Source organism: Geospiza fortis, unplaced genomic scaffold (genome assembly GCF_000277835.1).
Source record: "Geospiza fortis unplaced genomic scaffold, GeoFor_1.0 scaffold85, whole genome shotgun sequence".
Taxonomy (NCBI): Eukaryota; Metazoa; Chordata; class Aves; order Passeriformes; family Thraupidae; genus Geospiza; species Geospiza fortis.
In genome coordinates, this window is record NW_005054358.1 from 3690394 (window position 1) to 3698353 (window position 7960).

The following is a 7960-nucleotide window of genomic DNA, read 5'->3' on the forward strand; positions in this document are numbered from 1 at the left end:
TATTGCTGGGTTGACCCAAGAAGGCCCAACTTTTATAACCTGGTGACAGACCTACATGTTGAGGAATGATTGCATACCAGGGGTCACGTTGACCTATTCCAGGTGTCTTGAGAGTTTAGAAAATAACGAGCTCAGCTAACGAAGCTCTGAAAGTAACAAGGCTGCTAGAGCCTTGAGCGGAGATACGGTGGCTAAAAACAGCCTGAGAAAAAGAAAGTTTAATTCTTAAGGAATGTAAGCACAAAGGTGGGACTGACATGTACAGAGTAACCAATGGGTGGCTTGGGTTACAGAATACGCATTAGCTAATTAATTACTGTATAAAAGTCTGATGCTCTAGTTAATAAATGTAAGCTTGCTGATCTCTCATATTGAGAGCCCAAGTTTTCCCCCCCACCGGACAAATGGCCGTGAGAAACGCAACACCTACAGAAGAAAAGGCTTTCTTCATCTTATGGCTGCTGCCTCTAGCAACAAATTCCCAGTCCTGAGAGGAGCAAGGAAGAGGAGCAAGGGTTGTCTCAGCACGCTCGGCTTGCAGTGACATGCAGCTGATCTGGCAAGGCACAAGCCATTTGGAAATACAAGTAAACAGCATTCATTCATGACTCTCAGAGCCCTCCGGGTAGGGACAGCCCTTCCTTGCTCTCTGGCTGTCAGGGAACACTTCTGTGCACAGGATCAAAGCTGTCACGGGGAGAACGAGCGAATTCCAACCAACCCGTGTTTTAGTGGAATAGAAGGGGAGCAGTTGCTAAGATAAATTAAAAGAAGGTTGTAGGGAGATGTTTTCAGCACCTAGGGAGACACTGGTGTACACAGACATGGGAAACAGGAGTTGGAGCTGCTTCTTGGAGAGGTTATTTTCTAGAAGATCAGCTCCAGGCAACTTCAAGTCTCATAAGGGAAAGCCATGAAGCCTTGAAAAACAGGGTGGCAGAGAAAGAGGGAATTTATAGGAGGATACCATGAGCCTCTTCTCATTTGTCAATAAGAGTAGCATCTTCTAACATCACTGCTGAAGTATGTGTAGAAGAGAAAGGAGATAATTACACTTCTGGGCTGCAAAGCTTCTTCACCAGAGCTGAAGCAGCTTTAGAGACCCTTCATGGAGAAGGAAGTTTTGGAGCCATGCTTTAAGGGAGGACATGAACACAGGGCTGAAAAGACAGTGGAATCAGTTATCTCATGATTGGCAATAGGATATCAAACTTTCCTTCTGAATTATTGGCTTTATAGCTAAGAATTATAGATCACTATAATCCAGCCAGTGGGAACAAAGCCATTTCAGGAGCAGCAGTGCTCAGGTGGAGCTGCACAGGGGAAGGCCCAGAGTTCTGAAAATGAGGTAAGGTAGAAAACTGTGAGCAGAGCAGCTGCCCTTCCCCAGCAGCCATGGGTTCAGTGACAGATTAACCACGAAGCTGGGTGATTCATGGCAGACCTGTGAGCTTCATGGCTGAGGTGGAATTGGCTGTCTGCAGTTAATCCTCTTTAGGACAGATCCCAGCTGCACTGGGGAAAAGGATTCCTTTGCAGGCTGGCAAAGATCCATGGTGTTCCCTTGTATGAGGGCTTTGGGTACAACTCCACAGGAGGAAAATGAAATAGGACCAGGGTTAGCAGAGGGAAACTGGCTGCATTGCCAAATTTCCATCTCTCATCCAGACAAACACTTAGATGGCATCAGCACTGGGTGGCAGTTCCTGGTAGCTTTTGTGGGATGTGTTTGTGATGCTTACACACAGCCCTAACAAAATAATCCCCCCATTTCTGCTACTGGGACCTATCTGGGAGCAGCAGCAGCACACCCTGCTTGTGAGCCAGCTCCTCCAGAGCCAGAGAGAGGCAGTGATGAGGAGATGCTCCTCATCTGCTTGCTCAGGTGCCTCACCCCTAGAAAGCTGGAGGTTTCCTTGCTGGACACAGAACTTCCCTCTCATCACATCCACATCCCCCACCCACCACTCAGGGCATGTCACAGAGCAGGTTTTCAGATCTGACAGGTAATTTCCCTCCAAAACCTACACCTGCACCTTCCATTGCAACTATAGCCTGGGGAGATGGGATTGGGGTCCCTCAATTTCCCCCTGCCCTACATCTGACATGAATTTTGGTTCTCTCTTCAGCTCCCTGCATGCAAGGAGAGGGCTCAGCAGTGAATTGGAGAAGCCCCACAAGTTCTTTTAGGCTCAGCCTGGCTTTTATTACCTATCTAGAACAGGATAACCTCCCAGGACACTCCTGCAAAAGCCTCTGCTTCACTCCTGGGGAAGGGCTTTGCAGGTGATCCCTGCCAGGATGCTCCCAAGGTCCTTTCTGGGAAGAGGAGGAGACTCAGCTGCACAGTGAGGATACAGGGATCCCTTACCATTCCCTGAATCTGAGCATGCTGTCACTAACACTGCTGGCAACCCAGCTGAACCCTGGCAGCATCTGTTGGGGAGCAGAGAGCCTCAGATGCAACTGAACACATCATGGCAACTTGTGGGAGTTTTAGTTTGTTTGTCTGAAATATAGATTTAAAAAATAACCAAAAAAAACCCCAAACAACAAAAAACAAACAAACAAACAAAAAACTACCACCACCACCATCACCACCAAACAAATGAAATAACAGCTTTGTGTCAGGCATCAGGCCTTGTGGAGGAAAGGGAGAATGAGCAGAACAGGGTGTACAGAGGTTACTGTTTGCCTGCTGGGGTGCCTGTCTTTGTTTCTGGGCTCCATCAGGGTTTTACAATCCCACAGCACGAGGTGTGTGCCTGCACAAAGGGGTCCCTGCTCAGGATGAGCAGTGAGGATACAGGGATCCCTTCCCATCCCCTGAATCTGAGCATGCTGTCACTAACACTGCTGGCAACCCAGCTGAACCCTGGCAGCATCTGTTGGGGAGCAGAGAGCCTCAGATGCAACTGAACACATCATGGCAACTTGTGGGAGTTTTAGTTTGTTTGTCTGAAATATAGATTTAAAAAACAACGAAAAAAAACCACAAAACACAAAAACCGACCAACCAAATAAACAAACGACTGCCACAACCAAACAAATGAAATAACAGCTTTGTGTCAGGCATCAGGCCTTGTGGAGGAAAGGGAGAATGAGCAGGACAGGGTGTGCAGAGGTTACTGTTTGCCTGCTGGGGTGCCTGTCTTTGTTTCTGGGCTCCATCAGGGTTTTACAATCCCACAGCACGAGGTGTGTGCCTGCACAAAGGGGTCCCTGCTCAGGATGCAGCAGTTGCTGATGTGGGAAAATGCTTCCAGCATTACCAGCAGCACCTCCTGGTGCCTGGACATGAGGGAGCAGGGTAACACCACCACTACAACAAAAACAACAGCATAATGCCTAATTTGTACTGGAGTGCTGTCCTGTCCTGAGAGCTCCCAGGAGAAGATGGGTTTCCTAGTGGCTCAGCATTTCATACAACACTTCTTCCAAAAGATCCCCAAGTCATCCCAAAACTGGGAACCATTCCACTTGCCACAAGAATGCAGCTATATCAGGGCTAGGATGTGATATCTCCTGAAGAGCAGAAATGCTTGGAACAAGGACAGGAGAAGGCTCTCCAGCTGGAGCTGTAGAGGGAACAGTGGGAACAGACCCAGGTAGGGATTCCTACAGGCTCAGCAGGTTAACCCCACCAACACCAACAGGCTGCTTAGCTGGGCTTGATTTAGGACCTGGGATTTGCATTTTAGGCAAGGAAGAGGGAATTGTGGTCCACTTTCCCCATACAGCACCCTTCACTGGACAGACCTAGTGCCACCACAGGTGGGACAGTGGGGACTTGTGGCCAGGACACACCCACTGACACAGGCTGCCTGTTTATCTCCTGGTGGAATAATACCCTTTTTGCTGGCAAATCCATCCAAAGGGAATTAGAAAGGACATCAATAGATGTGTTTGCCTGGGAATTTCTCCTGCACAGAGATATTGTCAGTGCAGTGGCCACCAGGTCTGTGAAGAGCTTGGACAAATTTAATGCTGCCCATTGTTAGTGATAGGCAAACACTGCTGGGGCTGTGAGGAAGGCATGGGCACAGTGTCCAGGGGAGTGAGTCTGGCACATCCATCCATGTGTGAGGGAAGGATGGGACAGGACAAGAGGGAATGGCTGGCAGAGAGCAGGGTTAGATGGGATATCAGGAAGAAATTCTTTCTAATGAGGGAGGAGAGGCACAGGGTGCACGGAGCAGCTGTGGCTGCCCCTGGATCCCTGGCAGTGCCCAAGGCCAGGCTGGACAGGGAGACCCCTGCGATAATGGAAGGTGTCCCTGCCCATGGCAGGGGGTACGAGATGGGCTTTAAGATCCCTCCCAACCCAAACCATTCTGGGATGAGGGGGAAACACCATCCCAGCCAAACCACCAAACAAGCACCAACACCCCGGTCCCGGAGCTCAGCGTGGGTTGGGGAAGGGATCGCTCCCGGGGAACGGCTGGGCGCCTTTTGGGACTCGCGGCACGAATCCCCGGTGGGAATGCCATTGCCATGTGCTCGGCCGGGGGATTGCGGGATGCGGGGCTGGGATGGGCACTGCGGGGCTGTCCGTCTGTCCCTCCCCGCGGCGGGGTCCCGGCCGTGTCCGAGCCGGTCCGTGGGGCCCTGCTGCCCTCTCGTGGCACCGCGGCGGGACGGCGCTGGGATCCCGGCACAGGGAGCACCGTCCCGGCTTCGGGAGCACCGTCCCAGCTTTGGGAACATCATCCCGGATTTGGGAATACCGTCCCGGCTTCAGGAACACCATCCCGGCATGCAGCACACCATCCTGGCTTTGGGAATACCATCCCAGCTTTGGGAATAGCGTCCCGGCATGAGTACACTGTCCTGGCTTTGGGCACACCATCCCGGCATGCAGCACACGATCCCGGCATTGGGAACACCATCCCAGCTCCATCCTGGCTTTGGAAACACCATCCCAGCTTCGGGAACACCATCCCAGCTTTGGAAACACCATCCTGGTGTGCAGCACACCATCCTGGCATTGGTACACCACCCCAGGATGCAGCACACCACCCCAGGATGCAGTACATCATCCCGGCATGGGCACACCATCCTGGCTTTGGGAACACCATCCTGGCATGCACACCATTCCAGGATGTGGCACATCATCTGGGCATGCAGCACATCATCCTAGGATATGGCACACTATCCCAGGATGCAGCACACCATCCCAGCATACACACCTTCCCCCACATCCCACCCTCTCGCCCCACAGCCCCTCTGTGCCACCCATGGGGTCTCCCCTTCCATCCTCAGCCCAGCCTCAGGGAGGGCAGTGTGGCACACAGAATGTGTCACATCTCCTGGGTGTTGGTGCTTGATAAAATCCCCAGCGTGACCCCTTTTCATCTCCTGCTTATAGAATGTTTATAGAATATGGAGTGGACCTTAAAAGATCATCCTGTTCTAACCCTGTGCCATGGGAAGGGATGTCTCTCACTAGACCAAGTTGCTCCAAGCCCCATCTAACCTTGCTTTGAGCACATCCAGGAATGGAGCAGCCACAACCTCCCTGGGTGACCTGTGCCAGTGCTTCACCATCCTCAAAGTAAAAAATTTCTCAATATCTAATTTAAATTTCAGTTTGTACCCATAACTCCTTGTCCTGTCACCACGGTTCCTGGAGAAGGGTACCTTTATGTCCACACTGCCTCTGCCCCTCTTCACATCCCCTCTCCCTGATGATGCTGTGCTCCCAGCTGATTAACCAAACTCAATTAAACACGATCCTGAGGTGCAACACCAAGGTGTGAGCAGCGAGCTGCACCACCGTGCTTGTGACTGGTGGCACGTGTGACCCCTGGCCTGCCACAGCCTCACTGCCCTGGGGATGATCCCAAAGGCTTCCCCTTGTGCAGGCTGCCCTAGAACAGAGGCTAGACACAGCTAAAGAATAAAGCAGGGATTTATTAAAAGGATCTCCTCAATGGATCCTCCTTGGGCAGCACAAGAGCCCAGCCAGGGCTGCACCCAAGATGAACCAAAATGGCCCCAAAATGCACGAGCGGGCACGGGGTCTGTCACTGGGATCAGTTCTGCTCCATTTGCACCTTGCAGTTCATTGTCCCATTCCAGCTTTAGCCCATGCAGTCCCACCCTGCTTGTTTTTCTCTCTCCAGCCCACGGGGTTTGTGCTCCTGGGCTGAGATTTGGATCATTTGTCCTTGGTGCCCAGCTGGAGCAGGAATTGTTTTGTCTCCCTGCTCTGTGCACAGAGCTCACCATCCCCTCGTATGAAGCTCAGACCCACAGACTAAAGCAGCACAGAATGTGAAAAATAGGAAAGCCAAAACCTGAGGCATCACCAGCAAAGAGAATCTGGGGGCAGATCATCTCTGCTGCATGCAGGCTGGACAGGCAGGACCTCACCTCAGCTTTGGATGAGACATTTCCACACTTGCAAGCCTGAGGTATTCAGGGAAAAAGAGCTCTTAGAGACCTCTGATAGCCCTCTGTAAAAGGGGATTTTGAAAGTTTCCCCTGTAACACAGCTTTGGCAAAGGAACTTTGGCAGGGTGACTGGGGTCCTGGACTGGACAACCTTCCCATCCTTCCTTCTCATGAAGGGTCCCCATATTCACACATGATGGATAACATCATCAGCTGGTCATTGTCACCTCTAATTAAATCCAGAGAGTCCTTTGTTTTCTCCCCAGGATGCATTGAAAGATCATTTCCTATTTCCACCATTGTTTTTTCCTCACCCTGCTCATTTTCAGGTGTGGGTGGCCTCACAAGATCTGCCAGACCACCCTGGTTTCAATGTTTACATCCCTTTTTCTTCCCCATAGATCAGGGACTGAAAGAGCATTTCCCTGGTGAGGCCAGGAACTGGGAGTGAACCCTGTGTCCCCTTCCTGGGCACAGCAACACCCCCAGGGAGCCACTGGGGCTTGAAACAGGGGACTTAGTAAAAAAAAAAAAGAAATCTCACTCCTTTTCTTCTGCAACCCTGGCCAGGCTTTGCATCTGCTCCTGCTGCCTCTGAGTGCACCCACTGCCCACACTGCTGCTCCCTGCAGCTCCAGGGACCTAGATCCCTTCCAAACGAACTATTCTTCTCTAAACAAAGCGGAAAAAACCCACCAAGAGCAGCAGAAGGTGGCCAGACTTGCTGCATTATGCAAGTGCTTCCTTCAGCACAGGTCAGGGTGGTTGGAGCAGGTGAGCAGTGGAAAAACGCTGCAGGCAGAGAGGCCAATGGAAGGATTTTGGGAAATGGTTAAACTGAGGGCTTGTCTCTTCCCCAGGCACTGAATTGCTGCCAGGCTGAGCCTCCAGAGCCCCAGCTGCACCTCGGCCCTGGGCTGAGCACGAGATGCTGCCTGCGGCACTGCGGTGTGAAGGACACGGCTCCTGGGGCTTCCCCTGATCCCAAAGGAAGCCCCAAGCCCTGGCACTCCTCAGAGTCACAGCAGAGGGGTCTCTGCCATCCCTAAAGCAGGTTCACAACATGCAAGCAAAAATGGGGCTGGAATGGGGTCGGTGCTCCTGATGGTGACGCTGGCTTCAGGAAACACAGGACACAGCCTGATGGTGACGCTGGCTTCAGGAAACACAGGGCACAGCCTGATGGGGACACTGGCTTCAGGAAACACAGGGCAGAGCCCAGCCACAGGACAGTGGCCACATCCCTGCCTCTGCTACCACTGCTCACAGCTGCAGCTGTACCCAAAAATGTCCTTTTTGTGCTGGAGCCCGCAGGGTGCTCCAAGGCACGGTGTGGAAGGAGAAATACACGTTTTCAGTAGGTGATGTAAAAGCCATCAAACACTCAGGAGCCTGCTGGGGAGAGGGAAGGGGAGAGAAAAAGGGAAAAGGGGAGGGGGAAAGGGGAAAGGAAAAGGGAAGGGAAATCAGAAGGAAATGCAAGGCAAGGCAAAGGAAATGGAAAAGGAAGGGAAAGGAGAAAAGAAGAGAAAGGGGAAGGGAAAGGAGAAGAGAAGAGAAAGGG

General features: G+C 51.8%; 1 protein-coding gene across 3 annotated transcripts in view; it reads right to left on the reverse strand.

Moving 5' to 3' along the window:
- ASTN2 (astrotactin 2) overlaps nucleotides 1-7960 on the reverse strand; it is a 297150-nt gene that overhangs the window by 101651 nt on the left and 187539 nt on the right. The gene's annotated exons all lie outside the window — the stretch shown is intronic.